This window comes from Euprymna scolopes, chromosome 21 (genome assembly GCF_053919585.1).
Source record: "Euprymna scolopes isolate OS-2025 chromosome 21, ASM5391958v1, whole genome shotgun sequence".
Lineage (NCBI taxonomy): Eukaryota > Metazoa > Mollusca > Cephalopoda > Sepiida > Sepiolidae > Euprymna > Euprymna scolopes.
This window is the reverse complement of record NC_136502.1, coordinates 31,274,854-31,293,187: the sequence shown is the minus strand read 5'-3', so window position 1 is coordinate 31,293,187 and position 18,334 is coordinate 31,274,854. Positions and strand designations below refer to the sequence as shown.

Sequence of the window (18,334 nt, the reverse complement as noted above, 5' to 3'; positions counted from 1 at the left end):
TTCCATGTAAACGACTTTTAGTGTGGCTCCGATGACGGCTGTTGGATCTAAAACATTTTAATATTCTCTTTCCCCTCGTTCCAAGGGTTCCTTATATCAACTTTAATACAATTACAACTGTTAATTTGGTAGCTTATAAGTGTTTATTATAATTTTTCTCAACGGCTATGAATGCTTGCTGGGAATTATAATCGGTGATAAATTAGCGTCTTGTCACCAACGTGCTTCAATAGACTAGTTTCGCCTAATTATATAAAACCTGGAACGAGTACGGGAACCAATAGCCTTTCAGACCGAAAAAAGGATTAATACGACTATTACTGCCTTTTTTTACACGTGTGTTTATCAGTATTTCTGTCCCTGGAATCTGAGTAAAATCGAGTCTACACAATTGTCCAACACACTCTGTTTCATTTGTGTGCGTGCAGTCAGCACCGACACTATTCAGGGTTTAACCTGCTTCCTCCGAAGGAGGAAGTTTCATGGTAGGATGAAATTCACAAGCGGTCCCCAGTCGCATGTATATCCCCGTTAGGGGAGATGACGACGTTAGGTGTTTGCAACTTTTGCAGGAAGGTGTCGACGTCCTCCTACATACAGCACCTGGACTTCCCAAATTGGTCACCCATTTTAATAATGACCAGGCTAAACGTTGCTTAACTTCGGTGATCTGACGGGAACCGGTGTGTCAACGTGATTATGCCTGTTTCATTTTTTTACAAGGTAGTCACCACTTATCAAGGCCTGGAAGCCACTCGGGGATAAGGGTTATTGCGTGTACAGTAATCAATGGGATAATATCATAGTAATCGTTAGTATTGGAGATTTGATAAAGTGTCTTACTTAAGGGGCAGTTTATCAGGAATTTGTTTATGTTGGACTTGAAGACATCCTAGTTGTAGTCAGGTAGAAACCAGGCAAACGGAAGAGAGTTCCACAGGCGTGCACTTCTAAGAAAGAAGCTTTGTTCATGGAATCTACATTTTGGTTTTATCATCTAGACATCCTTACCTCCACATCTGAATTCTACACTATGAATGTAAAATTTGGATATAATTTTAGACATGTAGGTCTCTTTCGATTCAGGAATAATCTGGGTATTGTTTTGATAGATATTATCTTTGAGATAACCTATATCGTCTAAATTACAATCGTTTTAAAACAGTTATGTCTTTTCAGAATGTTGAATAAAAGATGGAAAAAAAGAAAATTTGGACAAAAAAAATGTAGTTTTATTAGTTATTTTTTTAAAACATTAATTTGTTTATATGCCTGAACAGACATAAACCACCGAGTTTTATTATTTTCAACCAATTATCTGTGTGCATGTAAGAATGCAAATGTATTACAGCTGTGGACAACATTGGTAGATAATACAAAGGAAGGCGGAGGGGTAGAAGTTGTCTACCTGTAGCAATCATAAACATTGCTTTTGTTGTTTTGTTTTATGGCATATCAACCCTTTTTGGGTTAATTCCAAATCCGGTTATTTTTGGTAAAAGATTTTATGCCGTCAGTTCTTTATATCATCAGTATTTGATTTGGTTATTTTGTTTAACGGCATATCAACCCTTTCCTGATTATTTAATGCCGAATCCAGTCGTTTTGGAAAAAAGACTATATACTTTATATCTTCAAATTTTTATTCATAGTATTTGGATTAACATTGTAAAATACCTTGTGTTTCGTATTTTATTTATGATTTAGTACTTATAAAGCTTTTATTTATGATTTAGTACTTATTAAGCTTTTATTTATGATTTAGTACTTATAAAGCTTTTATTTATGATTTAGTACTTATAAAGCTTTTATTTATGATTTAGTACTTATAAATCTTTTATTCATGATTTAGTACTTATAAATCTTTTATTCATGATTTAGTACTTATTAAGCTTTTATTCATGATTTAGTACTTATTAAGCTTTTATTCATGATTTAGTACATATAAAGCTTTTATTCATGACTTAGTACTTATTAAGCTTTTATTTATGATTTAGTACTTATTAAGCTTTTATTCATGATTTAGTACTTATTAAGCTTTTATTTATGATTTAGTACTTATAAATCTTTTATTCATGATTTAGTACTTATAAATCTTTTATTCATGATTTAGTACTTATAAAGCTTTTATTTATGATTTAGTACTTATTAAGCTTTTATTTATGATTTAGTACTTATAAATCTTTTATTCAGGATTTAGTACTTATTAAGCTTTTATTTATGATTTAGTACTTATAAAGCTTTTATTTATGATTTAGTACTTATAAAGCTTTTATTCATAATTTAGTACTTATAAATCTTTTATTCATGATTTAGTACTTATAAATCTTTTATTCATGATTTATTACTTATAAAGCTTTTTATTCATGATTTAGTACTTATTAAGCTTTTATTCATAATTTAGTACTTATAAATCTTTTATTTATGATTTAGTACTTATAAAGCTTTTATTTATTATTTAGTACTTATAAAGTCTTTTATTGATGGTTTAGTACTTATAAATCTTTTATTTATGATTTAGTACTTATAAAGCTTTTATTTATTATTTAGTACTTATAAAGCTTTTATTTATGATTTAGTACTTATAAAGCTTTTATTTATGATTTAGTACTTATAAATCTTTTTATTCATGATTTAGTACTTATTAAGCTTTTATTCATAATTTAGTACTTATAAAGCTTTTATTTATTATTTAGTACTTATAAATCTTTTATTTATGATTTAGTACTTATAAAGCTTTTATTTATTATTTAGTACTTATAAAGCTTTTATTTATTATTTAGTACTTATAAAGTCTTTTATTGATGGTTTAGTACTTATAAAGCTTTTATTTATTATTTAGTACATATAAAGCTTTTTATTCATGATTTAGTACTTATAAAGCTTTTATTTATTATTTAGTACTTATAAAGCTTTTATTTATGATTTAGTACTTATAAAGCTTTTATTTATGATTTAGTACTTATAAATCTTTTTATTCATGATTAAGTACTTATAAATCTTTTATTCATGATTAAGTACTTATAAATCTTTTATTCATGATTTAATACTTATAAATCTTTTATTCATGATTTAGTACTTATAAAGCTTTTTATTCATGATTTAGTACTTATAAAGCTTTTTATTCATAATTTAGTACTTATAAAGCTTTTTATTCATGATTTATTACTTATAAAGCTTTTTATTCATGATTTAGTACTTATAAAGCTTTTATTCATGATTTAGTACTTATAAAGCTTTTATTTATGATTTAATACTTATAAAGCTTTTTATTCATGATTTAGTACTTATAAAGCTTTTTATTCATGATTTAGTACTTATTAAGCTTTTATTCATGATTTATTACTTATAAAGCTTTTTATTCATGATTTAGTACTTATAAAGCTTTTTATTTATGATTTAGTACTTATAAAGCTTTTTATTCATGATTTAGTACTTATAAAGCTTTTTATTCATGATTTAGTACTTATAAAGCTTTTTATTCATGATTTAGTACTTATAAAGCTTTTTATTCATGATTTAGTACTTATAAAGCTTTTATTCATGATTTAGTACGTATAAAGCTTTTTATTCATGATTTATTACTTATTAAGCTTTTATTCATGATTTATTACTTATTAAGCTTTTATTCATGATTTATTACTTATAAATCTTTTTATTCATGATTTAGTACTTATAAAGCTTTTTATTCATGATTTAGTACTTATAAAGCTTTTTATTCATGATTTAGTACTTATAAAGCTTTTATTCATGATTTATTACTTATAAATCTTTTATTTATGATTTATTACTTATAAAGCTTTTTATTCATGATTTAGTACATATAAAGCTTTTTATTCATGATTTAGTACTTATAAAGCTTTTATTCATGATTTAGTACTTATAAAGCTTTTTATTCATGATTTAGTACTTATAAAGCTTTTATTCATGATTTAGTACTTATAAAGCTTTTATTCATGATTTAGTACTTATAAAGCTTTTTATTCATGATTTAGTACTTATAAAGCTTTTATTCATGATTTAGTACTTATAAAGCTTTTTATTCATGATTTATTACTTATAAATCTTTTTATTCATGATTTAGTACATATAAAGCTTTTTATTCATGATTTAGTACTTATAAAGCTTTTTATTCATGATTTAGTACTTATAAAGCTTTTTATTCATGATTTAGTACTTATAAAGCTTTTTATTCATAATTTATTACTTATAAAGCTTTTATTCATGATTTAGTACATATAAAGCTTTTTATTCATGATTTATTACTTATTAAGCTTTTATTCATGATTTATTACTTATAAATCTTTTTATTTATGATTTAGTACTTATAAAGCTTTTTATTCATGATTTAGTACTTATAAAGCTTTTTATTCATGATTTAGTACTTATAAAGCTTTTATTCATGATTTATTACTTATAAAGCTTTTTATTCATGATTTAGTACTTATAAATCTTTTTATTCATGATTTAGTACATATAAAGCTTTTTATTCATGATTTAGTACTTATAAAGCTTTTTATTCATGGTTTAGTACTTATAAAGCTTTTATTCATGATTTAGTACTTATAAATCTTTTATTCATGATTTATTACTTATAAAGCTTTTTATTCATGATTTAGTACTTATAAAGCTTTTTATTCATGATTTAGTACATATAAAGCTTTTTATTCATGATTTATTACTTATAAAGCTTTTATTCATGATTTATTACTTATAAAGCTTTTTATTCATGATTTAGTACTTATAAAGCTTTTTATTCATGATTTAGTACTTATTAAGCTTTTTATTTATGATTAAGTACTTATAAAGCTTTTATTCATGATTTATTACTTATAAAGCTTTTTATTCATGATTTAGTACTTATAAAGCTTTTTATTCATGATTTAGTACTTATTAAGCTTTTATTCATGATTTAGTACTTATAAAGCTTTTTATTCATGATTTGGTACTTATAAAGCTTTTTATTCATGATTTAGTACTTATAAAGCTTTTTATTCATGATTTAGTACTTATAAAGCTTTTTATTCATGATTTAGTACTTATAAAGCTTTTTATTCATGATTTAGTACTTATAAAGCTTTTTATTCCTAATTTATTACTTATAAAGCTTTTATTCATGATTTAGTACATATAAAGCTTTTTATTCATGATTTATTACTTATTAAGCTTTTATTCATGATTTATTACTTATAAATCTTTTATTCATGATTTATTACTTATAAAGCTTTTTATTCATGATTTATTACTTATAAAGCTTTTATTCATGATTTAGTACATATAAAGCTTTTTATTCATGATTTATTACTTATAAAGCTTTTATTCATGATTTATTACTTATAAAGCTTTTATTCATGATTTATTACTTATAAAGCTTTTTATTCATGATTTAGTACATATAAAGCTTTTTATTCATGATTTAGTACTTATAAAGCTTTTATTCATGATTTAGTACTTATAAATCTTTTATTCATGATTTATTACTTATAAAGCTTTTTATTCATGATTTAGTACTTATAAAGCTTTTTATTCATGATTTAGTACATATAAAGCTTTTTATTCATGATTTATTACTTATAAAGCTTTTATTCATGATTTATTACTTATAAAGCTTTTTATTCATGATTTAGTACTTATAAAGCTTTTATTCATGATTTAGTACTTATAAATCTTTTATTCATGATTTATTACTTATAAAGCTTTTTATTCATTATTTAGTACTTATAAAGCTTTTTATTCATGATTTAGTACTTATAAAGCTTTTTATTCATGATTTAGTACTTATAAAGCTTTTTATTCATGATTTAGTACTTATAAAGCTTTTTATTCATAATTTAGTACTTAGAAAACTTTTTATTCATGATTTAGTACTTAGAAAACTATTTATTCATGATTTAGTACTTATAAAGCTTTTTATTCATGATTTAGTACTTATAAAGCGTTTTATTTATAATTTAGTACTTATAAATCGTTTATTCATGATTTAGTACTTATAAAGCTTTTATGTATGATTTAGTACTTATAAAGCTTTTATTTATAATTTAGTACTTATAAAGCTTTTTATTCATGATTTAGTACTTATAAAGCTTTTTATTCATGATTTAGTACTTATTAAGCTTTTATTCATGATTTATTACTTATAAAGCTTTTTATTCATGATTTAGTACTTATAAAGCTTTTTATTCATGATTTAGTACTTATAAAGCTTTTTATTCATGATTTAGTACTTATAAAGCTTTTTATTCATGATTTAGTACTTATAAAGCTTTTTATTCATGATTTAGTACTTATAAAGCTTTTATTCATGATTTAGTACTTATAAAGCTTTTTATTTATAATTTATTACTTATAAAGCTTTTATTCATGATTTAGTACTTATAAAGCTTTTTATTCATGATTTATTACTTATAAAGCTTTTATTCATGATTTAGTACATATAAAGCTTTTTATTCATGATTTAGTACTTATTAAGCTTTTATTCATGATTTATTACTTATAAATCTTTTTATTAATGATTTAGTACTTATAAAGCTTTTTATTCATGATTTAGTACTTATAAAGCTTTTTATTCATGATTTAGTACTTATAAAGCTTTTATTCATGATTTATTACTTATAAATCTTTTATTCATGATTTATTACTTATAAAGCTTTTTATTCATGATTTAGTACATATAAAGCTTTTTATTCATGATTTATTACTTATAAAGCTTTTTATTCATGATTTAGTACTTATAAAGCTTTTTATTCATGATTTAGTACTTATAAATCTTTTTATTCATGATTTAGTACATATAAAGCTTTTTATTCATGATTTAGTACTTATAAAGCTTTTTATTCCTAATTTATTACTTATAAAGCTTTTTATTCATGATTTAGTACTTATAAAGCTTTTTATTCCTAATTTATTACTTATAAAGCTTTTATTCATGATTTAGTACATATAAAGCTTTTTATTCATGATTTATTACTTATTAAGCTTTTATTCATGATTTATTACTTATAAATCTTTTATTCATGATTTATTACTTATAAAGCTTTTTATTCATGATTTATTACTTATAAAGCTTTTTATTCATGATTTATTACTTATAAAGCTTTTATTCATGATTTAGTACATATAAAGCTTTTTATTCATGATTTATTACTTATAAAGCTTTTATTCATGATTTATTACTTATAAAGCTTTTATTCATGATTTATTACTTATAAACCTTTTTATTCATGATTTAGTACATATAAAGCTTTTTATTCATGATTTAGTACTTATAAAGCTTTTATTCATGATTTAGTACTTATAAATCTTTTATTCATGATTTATTACTTATAAAGCTTTTTATTCATGATTTAGTACTTATAAAGCTTTTTATTCATGATTTAGTACATATAAAGCTTTTTATTCATGATTTAGTACTTATAAATCTTTTATTCATGATTTAGTACTTATAAATCTTTTATTCATGATTTATTACTTATAAAGCTTTTTATTCATGATTTAGTACTTATAAAGCTTTTATTCATGATTAATTACTTATAAAGCTTTTTATTCATGATTTAGTACTTATAAAGCTTTTATTCATGATTTAGTACTTATAAATCTTTTATTCATGATTTATTACTTATAAAGCTTTTTATTCATGATTTAGTACTTATAAAGCTTTTTATTCATGATTTAGTACTTATAAAGCTTTTTATTCATGATTTAGTACTTATAAAGCTTTTTATTCATGATTTAGTACTTATAAAGCTTTTTATTCATAATTTATTACTTATAAAGCTTTTATTCATGATTTAGTACATATAAAGCTTTTTATTCATGATTTATTACTTATTAAGCTTTTATTCATGATTTATTACTTATAAATCTTTTTATTCATGATTTAGTACTTATAAAGCTTTTTATTTATGATTTAGTACTTATAAAGCTTTTTATTCATGATTTAATACTTATAAAGCTTTTATTCATGATTTATTACTTATAAATCTTTTATTCATGATTTATTACTTATAAAGCTTTTTATTCATGATTTAGTACTTATAAAGCTTTTTATTCATGATTTATTACTTATAAAGCTTTTTATTCATGATTTAGTACTTATAAAGCTTTTTATTCATGATTTAGTACTTATAAAGCTTTTTATTCATAATTTATTACTTATAAAGCTTTTATTCATGATTTAGTACATATAAAGCTTTTTATTCATGATTTATTACTTATTAAGCTTTTATTCATGATTTATTACTTATAAATCTTTTTATTTATTATTTAGTACTTATAAAGCTTTTTAATTATGATTTAGTACTTATAAAGCTTTTTATTCATGATTTAGTACTTATAAAGCTTTTATTCATGATTTATTAATTATAAAGCTTTTTATTCATGATTTAGTACTTATAAATCTTTTTATTCATGATTTAGTACATATAAAGCTTTTTATTCATGATTTAGTACTTATAAAGCTTTTATTCATGATTTAGTACATATAAAGCTTTTTATTCATGATTTAGTACTTATAAAGCTTTTTAATCATGATTTAGTACTTATAAATCTTTTATTCATGATTTAGTACTTATAAAGCTTTTTATTCATGATTTAGTACTTATAAAGCTTTTTATTCATAATTTAGTACTTATAAAGCTTTTTATTCATGATTTAGTACTTATAAAGCTTTTTATTCATGATTTAGTACTTATAAAGCTTTTTATCTATGATTTAGTACTTATAAAGCTTTTTATTCATGATTTAGTACTTATAAAACTTTTTATTCATGATTTATTACTTATAAAGCTTTTATTTATGATTTAGTACTTATAAAGCTTTTATTCATGATTTAGTACTTATAAAGCTTTTTATTCATGATTTAGTACTTATAAAGCTTTTTATTCATGATTTAGTACTTATAAAACTTTTTATTCATGATTTATTACTTATAAAGCTTTTTATTCATGATTTATTACTTATAAAGCTTTTATTCATGATTTAGTACTTATAAAGCTTTTATTCATGATTTAGTACTGATAAAGCTTTTATTCATGATTTAGTACTTATAAAACTTTTATTCATGATTTAGTACTTATAAAACTTTTATTCATGATTTATTACTGATAAAACTTTTATTCATGATTTAGTACTTATAAAGCGTTTTATTTATGATTTAGTACTTATACATCGTTTATTCATGATTTAGTACTTATAAAGCTTTTATTTATTATTTAGTACTTATAAAGTTTTTATTTATTATTTAGTACTTATAAAGCTTTTATTCATGATTTATTACTTATAAAGCTTTTATTCATGATTTAGTACTTATAAAGCTTTTATTTATTTTTTAGTACTTATAAAGCTTTTATTCATGATTTATTACTTATAAAACTTTTATTCATGATTTAGTACTTATAAAGCTTTTTATTCATGATTTAGTACTTATAAATCTTTTATTCATGATTTATTACTTATAAAGCTTTTTATTCATAATTTAGTACTTATAAAGCTTTTATTCATGATTTAGTACTTATAAAACTTTTATTCATGATTTATTACTGATAAAACTTTTATTCATGATTTAGTACTTATTAAGCTTTTATTTATGATTTAGTACTTATTAAGCTTTTATTCATAATTTAGTACTTATAAAGCTTTTATTTATGATTTAGTACTTATAAAGCTTTTATTCATGATTTAGTACTTATAAAGCTTTTATTCATAATTTAGTACTTATAAAGCTTTTATTCATTATTTAGTACTTATAAAGCTTTTATTCATGATTTAGTACTTATAAATCGTTTATTCATGATTTAGTACTTATAAAGCTTTTATTCATGATTTAGTACTTATAAAGCTTAGCAGTTTTATCGGGAAACGAAACAGCCACCACCATGAGACACAGACTCCGTTGGTTGGGGCATATCCTCAGAATGGATGAAAACAGACTCTCTCGACAAAACCTGTACTCGGAGCTAGCCACAGACAAAAGAGCTATCGGCCGATCTCTTCTGCGATATAGCACCAGATTTGATCTTCACATCTTGGAAACACCATCTCAGGATCGGTGCCTGTGTCGCCTATCTATCATAAATGGTACCAAAGGATACGAGGCAGAAAGAAGGAGACTTGTGGAGATCAAGAGGTAAGCAAGAAAAAATCGTGCTGAACAACAATGCCCCCTGCCAAGCATTGCTTGCCTTCTCTGCCCACGCAAATTCCACGCTCAGATTGGTCTGAGAAGCCATCTGCGATAAATACACTGAGGGAAGAGGAAACTGAAATTCTCGGATACGAGAAATTGGCCGACGACGATATATATTTTATATATATATATATATCTATATATAAATATATATTTGATAGATAAATATATTTGATATATATATATTATATATATATATATTTGATAGATAAATATATTTGATATATATATATTATATATATATTTGATATATATATATATTTGATATTTATATATATTTGATATATATATATATATTTGATATATATATATATATATATTTGATATATATATATTTGATATATATATATGATATATATTATATATATATTTGATATATATATATATATTTGATATTTATATATATTTGATATATATATATTTGATATTTATATATATTTGATATATATATATTTGATATTTATATATATTGGATATATATATATATATATATTTGAGATATATATATATTTGATATATATACATATATTTGATATATATATATTTCATATATATATATATATATATATATATATGTATGTATATATGCGTGTGTGTGTGTGTGTATGTGTATAAAAAATAAAATTAAAAATTAATTGAACTAAATATCAAATTACTAAAAACTACTAAGAGGGAACGGATTTTATCTATCTTGTATATCGAGCAATTCTTGTTTAGTGGGATTGTACTTATAAAATATTACTGCCAGTAATATCTTGTAAGACTTATAATCACAATACCAGTTGATTGTTAGATAATTTTATTCTGAAGTGTGTATATATATAAACAAATATATATATATATTCATATATATATATGTTTATATATATATATATATATATATATATATATATATATATATATATAAACAAATATGTCTGAAAGAAAACATCGGAAAAGATGGGTGAAGATCGTTAGGATAGGATAGGTTTTAATTTAAAATATATACTCACTATTACTCTTTAGTAGACATTTTTGTGGGGGAGGAAGCAATTACTTAAAGCCTCCCCAGCTTCTGTCTAACGATTGATCTCAATAATTTATAAATAAACGCAAAACCAAAAAAAAAAAAAAAAGAAAAACACAATAATAAATACAGACGTTTATGTCCTTGTTTTGCGGAAACTCTACGTAATTGTGTCTGATAAGATATGGAGGCGTTTGTTGATCGGTTTATTGTTCTCATCTGAGAGGAAGATAAAAATAAGAACACAAAGAAAAAAAAGCAACTCATTTCAATAACCAAAAGTTGAGTACGAAAATAGAAAAAGGATGTTTGTTTCCGAACGTAAGTAAATAAAACGGTCATTGAATAAATTAAAAAGAAAACATTTTCCATTTTATGAATCATCAAAATATTAATAACACACACGGAATCACGCATACACTCTCATATCTGAAGCAACACTTTGTAGTAATACAACGAAACAAAACGTGTACATCGGAGCCACGGTTGATAATTTTTAAGTGTAGGTATAATAATCAAATGATAACATTCCAGGTTTAAAATTCCAGAAATAATACCACAGTGTTTCAATATTTATAGAGATTAATATTAGTTCTAATATTAACTTAGAAAGTCTTCCAATTAGCCTCTTTTTCTGCGATATAAATAATGGAAACAGCAAATCTCTATTTAGAGGTTTAAATAGCGAATTACAAACTCCCAAAACCAAGTTAATTTATTTAATAATAAGCAAGAATTCATAGCTAAATTCGAACTCATAAGCAAGTAATTACTTTGTTAATTAGATTAATTAATGAAAACTAGCAGAACCCGTGGAAATTCCACGGTAGTTGAATTTTTTTTAACACACACCAATAAGAAACTCATCATATAATCAAACAATTACAATGAGGTTGGACATGCCCCATTACAACCTAAATTAAATCACAAAGCTCTGGATCTTCAGGTCCTGATATCTCTGCTGACACAATTACATCAATTTGTTGAACTGTTCTGATCTTATCCTGAACTCGCAATATTATAATCATGTGACAGAGTGGTAGCGCTCTTTTGTTAAATTCAATAACATAAACGTTTGTAAATAGAAATCCCAGTACATGTTTGTCTTTAATGTCTTTCAAAAGTTCATCTAGATGTGCATGATGCACACGTGATATTAAGTCAGGTCGATTTTGTGTAAGTTCTAATTGCCCAAAGTTGTTTAATATTTAGAGACATTTTGGATATATATAAGCATCAATGGTACTGCTTTCGTCATGTATTTTGCGCCCAGCTGCAATAGATATTAAATGCCAATCCAGCTCGAAAATAAGTTTGCCAGAAACTGCAAAATAATTCATTAGAGAGAATAGAGTCCAAAATAACTCCAGCGTGCCGATGCATATAATCCCATTGGATAACCTACAAAACAGCTTAAATAATGAAAAGTGTTTCCGGGACGTGCAGTAGACCAAATAGAAGTCTGTCCCCAGTCAAATGGGGCCGGAGTATAAAAAAAAGAGAAAGCCGGTATGAGAACCTTTATCATCGGCTTAATTAGGAAAAGTGATTTCAGATTAAATTTTAAAGAAATTAAGATCAATCTAATCGGGGGAAAATCAGTCCGTGAAAGCTCGTATTACTCTGACCGGAAATTGTCTCGACAGAACGAAACAGGTCTTTTTATGAAGTGTTAAATTCGATCTCACTATTAAAAAGAAAGTTTGGGGAGTGAGGATTATAAAGTTTATAGTGTTGCAGAATCTTTGCTTATTATGGCTGTCGAAAAGTTATGATGATTATAAAGATGACAATAATAATAATAATAATAATAATAATAATAATAATAATAATAATAATAAATGCAAAGTAATTCTAATAATAGTATAGTCAATGATCATGTGTAATAATAATAATAATAATAATAATAATAATAATAATAATAATAGTAATTTAGTAATTATAGTAACAAATTTAGTAATAATGATAAAGATTTAGTAATAAAGATAGCGATAATAATAATATTTATAAAGCTACTACTGCTAAAAAATAGTAATAGAACTAAACATAAAAGCAGCAATATTGATAGTGACACGAATGATGATATCAATCATATACCGATATTGATAAAAGGTATATATATATATATATATATATATATATATATATATATATATATATATATATATATATATATATATTAGGCAATAGAAGGTGAATGAAGTAAATTATCAAAGGAGAGAAAAGAAGAAGAAAGTGTTTCGCGGCAGAGGTGATAGAAAATAGCCTAGTAGGGGATGCCCTTTTCTCTTCCCTTCAACCTCTTTCTTACAGAAGAGATGTTACGAGTCTGTCTCTGCTTTATCGTTATTTTCATGGCAAGTGCTCGACTGAGCTCCAATCTATGGTCCCCCTTCGCCAAACTTTCATGAAAACACCCGTCTAGCTCAAAACGCTATCAATAATTTCCCCCACTCTTTATCTGTGTCTAAACGTAAACGTAGATTCCATGAACAAAGCTTCTTTCTTCGAACTGCACGACTGTGGAACTCTGTTCGGTTTTCCTACTTTCCAGCTGACTACAATATTGTCGTCTTCAAGGCCAACGTAAACAAGTTCTTAATGGACCGTTCCACTTAAGTTAACAAATTTACCGAATTTCCATTACTAACGATTACTATATTGTTCAATTAACTGTTGTACACTCTTTAATCCTTATCCTTGAGTGGTCTCTGGGCCTTGATAAGTGGTGATGCCTATGTAAAAAAAAAGAAAAAATATGGGGGAAAGTCACTGGTTATCATGTCTTTTAATAGGACACTCTCTCTGTCCATTGGTTGGTCACGTGTGAATTTGAAAAAATACTTACGTTGCTAGACGCGCATAGCAAATTAGAAGTATCATGAGAATGACGTTGTTATTTAACACGTCCACACGGTTGAAAATCGAAAACAATTCAACTTTTTTTTACAAGACGGTTCCACATTAAGATAAACGTTAATGTTTGTACTTTGTCGTCGTAGTAATAGTTAGTAATGGGAATTTGGTATGATTTGATTATATAAGGGGACGATTCAGCAAAAAAAAACTTGTTTACTTGAAGACGACTATATTGTAGTCAACTGGAAAGCACACCAGTGAAACAGAGTTCCACAAGTGGGCAGGTCTAGAGAAGCTTTGTTCATCGAATCCATATTTAGATTTATACACAGATAGAGAGTGGGGAAAATGTTGTAGATAGACGAGTGGTTTTTGTGAAAGTTTGGCAAGAGGGGGAACCATAGATTGGAGCTCAGACGGGCACTTGCAATGAAAATAACGATAAAGCAGACAGGATTGCAACGCCTTTTCTGCTATAAACGAGGTTAAATTGTAGGATTATATACTTGTGACGATATTAGTATTTGATTGAACAGAACAGCGGTGACGGTTGTTTAGTGGTTAACGATACAGACCGACGACCTGGGTATTACAAGTTCGAATCCAGTTCGTTCCACAAAAGTCATTTTCATTTAAGATGTTGGAAATCTTAACGTAGTCTCTCTCGTAACCTCCGATGTCTTTCTAGAAAGAATATTGACTAGAAAAATACCGGGGAAACCAATGCCAACAACAGAATTTTCTGGATTCATATGATATGAATCAGTTTAATACAACGGATCCAGTAGGATTTGATTTGATATTTCGTTCCATAATCCGCGATCCTTTCTATTATTTTATTCACACACACACACACACACACACACACACACACACACATTAGAGATAACAGCCTGTTTGAAAAAAATAACTATAAATAATCTATGTCTATAAATTAAAACGCTCAAAATTCAAATGGTTTTCGGAGTCTCGTTTTACATAAAATAATACGATTCTTTTATTACGAGAATCTGTTATTTTGTTTTGCACAAAAGGTCAATCAAAACGACGCTTGATACACTCTATTGTTGATCTGAAATCTTTCTCTGCGTCAATCACAAACAATGCCAGAAGACATCTTTTTTTTTCACGAGGTCTTTACGGTTCCCTCTCTTTGCAAAAGCCATTGACTTTTTGTATTCGCCGGTCCATAATTGTCAGTTCTTGACATTTGTGGATTCTTTAGCTGAACGTCGGGGCAAATTTCCAATGGAATTGTCTTTGCAGAAAGAACGGCGGGCGGTTTGGTTTAGTCTGCAAAAAATTGCGTGTAGATGTGTACGTTACGATCAAATTGTGGGTGCACGAGAAACAGCGGAATCAAGTAAAAGGTCAGAAACGTCGGTGAAGAGTGAGAGAGGGTTAAAGGAGGACGAAGTTGGGAAATGAGGAAGAAAACGACAAAGAAAACAAAGGAGGGAAAAGAAAGGCGGAAAGATCAACAAAAAAAAAGAGAAAGAGGAAAGAAGAGAGAATTTTTTTTTAAAAGAAGAAGAGGGAAAATAAGGAGAAAACAAAAAAAAGAGATTGACATAAATAGAAGAACGAAGTTAATGAAAGAAAAGAATGAATGAAAAATGAAGGAAAAAATAAAAAAAAAGCTAAAGAGAAAAAAAACATAACAAAAATAAAAGATAAGAAGAATGATTGCGATTGTTGAACATGATTTCTTTATATCGATACAATTTCTGATTCTGTTCTAAATTCCCAATTCCGATATAATTTCTGATTCTGTTCTAAATTCCGGATTCCGATATAATTTCTGATTCTGTTCTAAATTCCCAATTCCAATACAATCGCTGATTCTGTTCTAAATTCCGATTCCGATACGATCACTGATTCTGTTCTAAATTCCGATTGTGATACAATCACTGATTTCGTTCTAAATTCCGATTCTGATACAATCACTGATTCTGTTCTAAATTCCGATTCTGATACAATCACTGATTCTGTTCTAAATTCCGATTCTGATACAATCACTGATTCCGTTCTAAATTTCGATTCTGATACAATCACTGATTCTGTTCTAAATTCCGATTCTGATACAATCACTGATTCTGTTCTAAATTCCGATTCTGATACAATGTCTGATTCTGTTCTAAATTCCGATTCCGATACAATCACTGATTCTGTTCTAACTTCCGATTCCAATACAATCACTGATTCTGTTCTAAATTCCCGATTCCGATACAATCACTGATTCTATTCTAAATTCTCGATTCCGATACAATCACTGATTCTATTCTAAATTCTCGATTCCGATACAATCACTGATTCTGTTCTAAATTCCGATTCTGATACAATGTCTGATTCTGTTCTAAATTCCGATTCCGATACAATCACTGATTCTGTTCTAACTTCCGATTCCAATACAATCACTGATTCTGTTCTAAATTCCCGATTCCAATACAATCACTGATTCTGTTCTAAATTCTCGATTCCGATACAATCACTGATTCTATTCTAAATTCTCGATTCCGATACAATCACTGATTCTATTCTAAATAACCCATTTTGTTATAAATGTCTGATACAGTTACGATACCAACTCTGTTCTAAATTCCTAATACCGATACAATTGTCGATTTTGATTTTTATATCCCTAAATATTTCATTATACATTTTTTTTGTGTTTATTTATTATATTTTATTTATTTATTTGTTTATTATTTATTTATTTTATTTATTTATTTATTTATTTGTATTTTTCAATCTTTCAAATTACCGTAAAAACCTATTTAATATGTGCACGTATTTTGCAAACGTAAAAAAATACGCTTGTGGAGGGGATTATGTGCAGATTACAATATTACTGGTAATTTAAATCAATAAATATTTATAATGTCATCATAAGAACCAGTAAAAGTAACTTTTAAACAAATAAAAAAAAACAATTTTAAAGAATCGTTTTTGGTATCGGAAAATAGGTACAATCTTTTCGATTTCGATTTTCACGTCCCGTTACGTGTTTGCTTTGCGATACATTAACCCTTTTGTGGTCATTTTGTGCCATGCGATGTATTTATGAAACAGATATTTGATAATTCCTGTGAATTCGTTTATTGCTATTAAATCGGTGCTAAAGATGTTGCCGGTTAGTAAACATTCTAAACCACTATAATTTATTTAGTGTATTTTGTGTCTCACTGAAACATATCACGTGATTAATTTTCGTTCAGATTATTAAAGCAGCAGTTATGTTTTTTTTTTCTGCAATATTCTCACCCATCCTTCGGGCCAAGATTAAAGTTTAGAATCTGTTCTTTCGATGTTACACTTCAATTTCTTGTTCTGTCAGTAGAGTAGAAATCTTTCATGACTGAGACAATTTTAAATTTTTGTTCTCACACATCACCCCTGATTAAGAATCTCCTAAAGGAATTTGATTGAGAAATCTTGCTTCATCCAGAATACTCTCTTGACCTAGCACCATCGGATTATCACTTATTTCGAGGATTACGAGAGAAGACCTACACATAAGTTCGATTCATATTTCGCATAAAACTTAAAGATTTTTTTTTAAATCGATACATTTATAAGCTCGATGACAGATGGAATCAAATATTAAAGAGCAAAAGCCTTTATTATTATAAAGATTTTCAAAAACTTACAGTTTTCTATTTTTAAGATGAAATATTTCATCGAAAAAATCTTTTGCGCCTGCTTAATATCTTGTATTTATTTTCTATTAGAGCGGGGAGTGATTTTTTTTCAACTAGTCTATTATTTGAGCAGTAGATACTAGGTACGTGCAAAAAATGTGTTAAATTATAGAGTTTATCGGTATAAAAACCAGCACTTTTGCCAACGATGAACAATGGCTGTCTGGGGCGCATTTGTCATATGAGGGTCTTTCCAAAAGTAACGCTTTCTACTTATTTAATAAAAAAAACGTGAAGAGTTACGAAGACGGGAGTTGTACCATTAGAAATAGCGACCTTTGTGCCTCAGGATCTATTTTTCAACATAGTCACCGCCAGTCTCCATACACTTTTGCCAGGAATTCAATGACGCATCGCTGTTTCTGACGTACGTTTATGACCTGGGTTGGTTTCTTAGTTACACACTATCAATATCTGTAACAGAGAAATGAAACTGTCAGGTTCTGAATGCATAACTTCAGTTATCATAACACTGTAATTCGCAATGCTTGTCCATTCTGGTGGAACAATAATATAATAGGAAGCATTAGTTTTGAAACGCACCTCGTATATATATATATATATATATATATATATATATATATA

At 26.0% G+C, this 18,334-nt stretch overlaps 1 protein-coding gene across 4 annotated transcripts in view; it reads left to right on the top strand.

Moving 5' to 3' along the window:
- The window catches only part of LOC145242090 (endothelin-converting enzyme homolog), a 955,595-nt gene that overhangs the window by 71,350 nt on the left and 865,911 nt on the right, over positions 1–18,334 (top strand). The gene's annotated exons all lie outside the window — the stretch shown is intronic.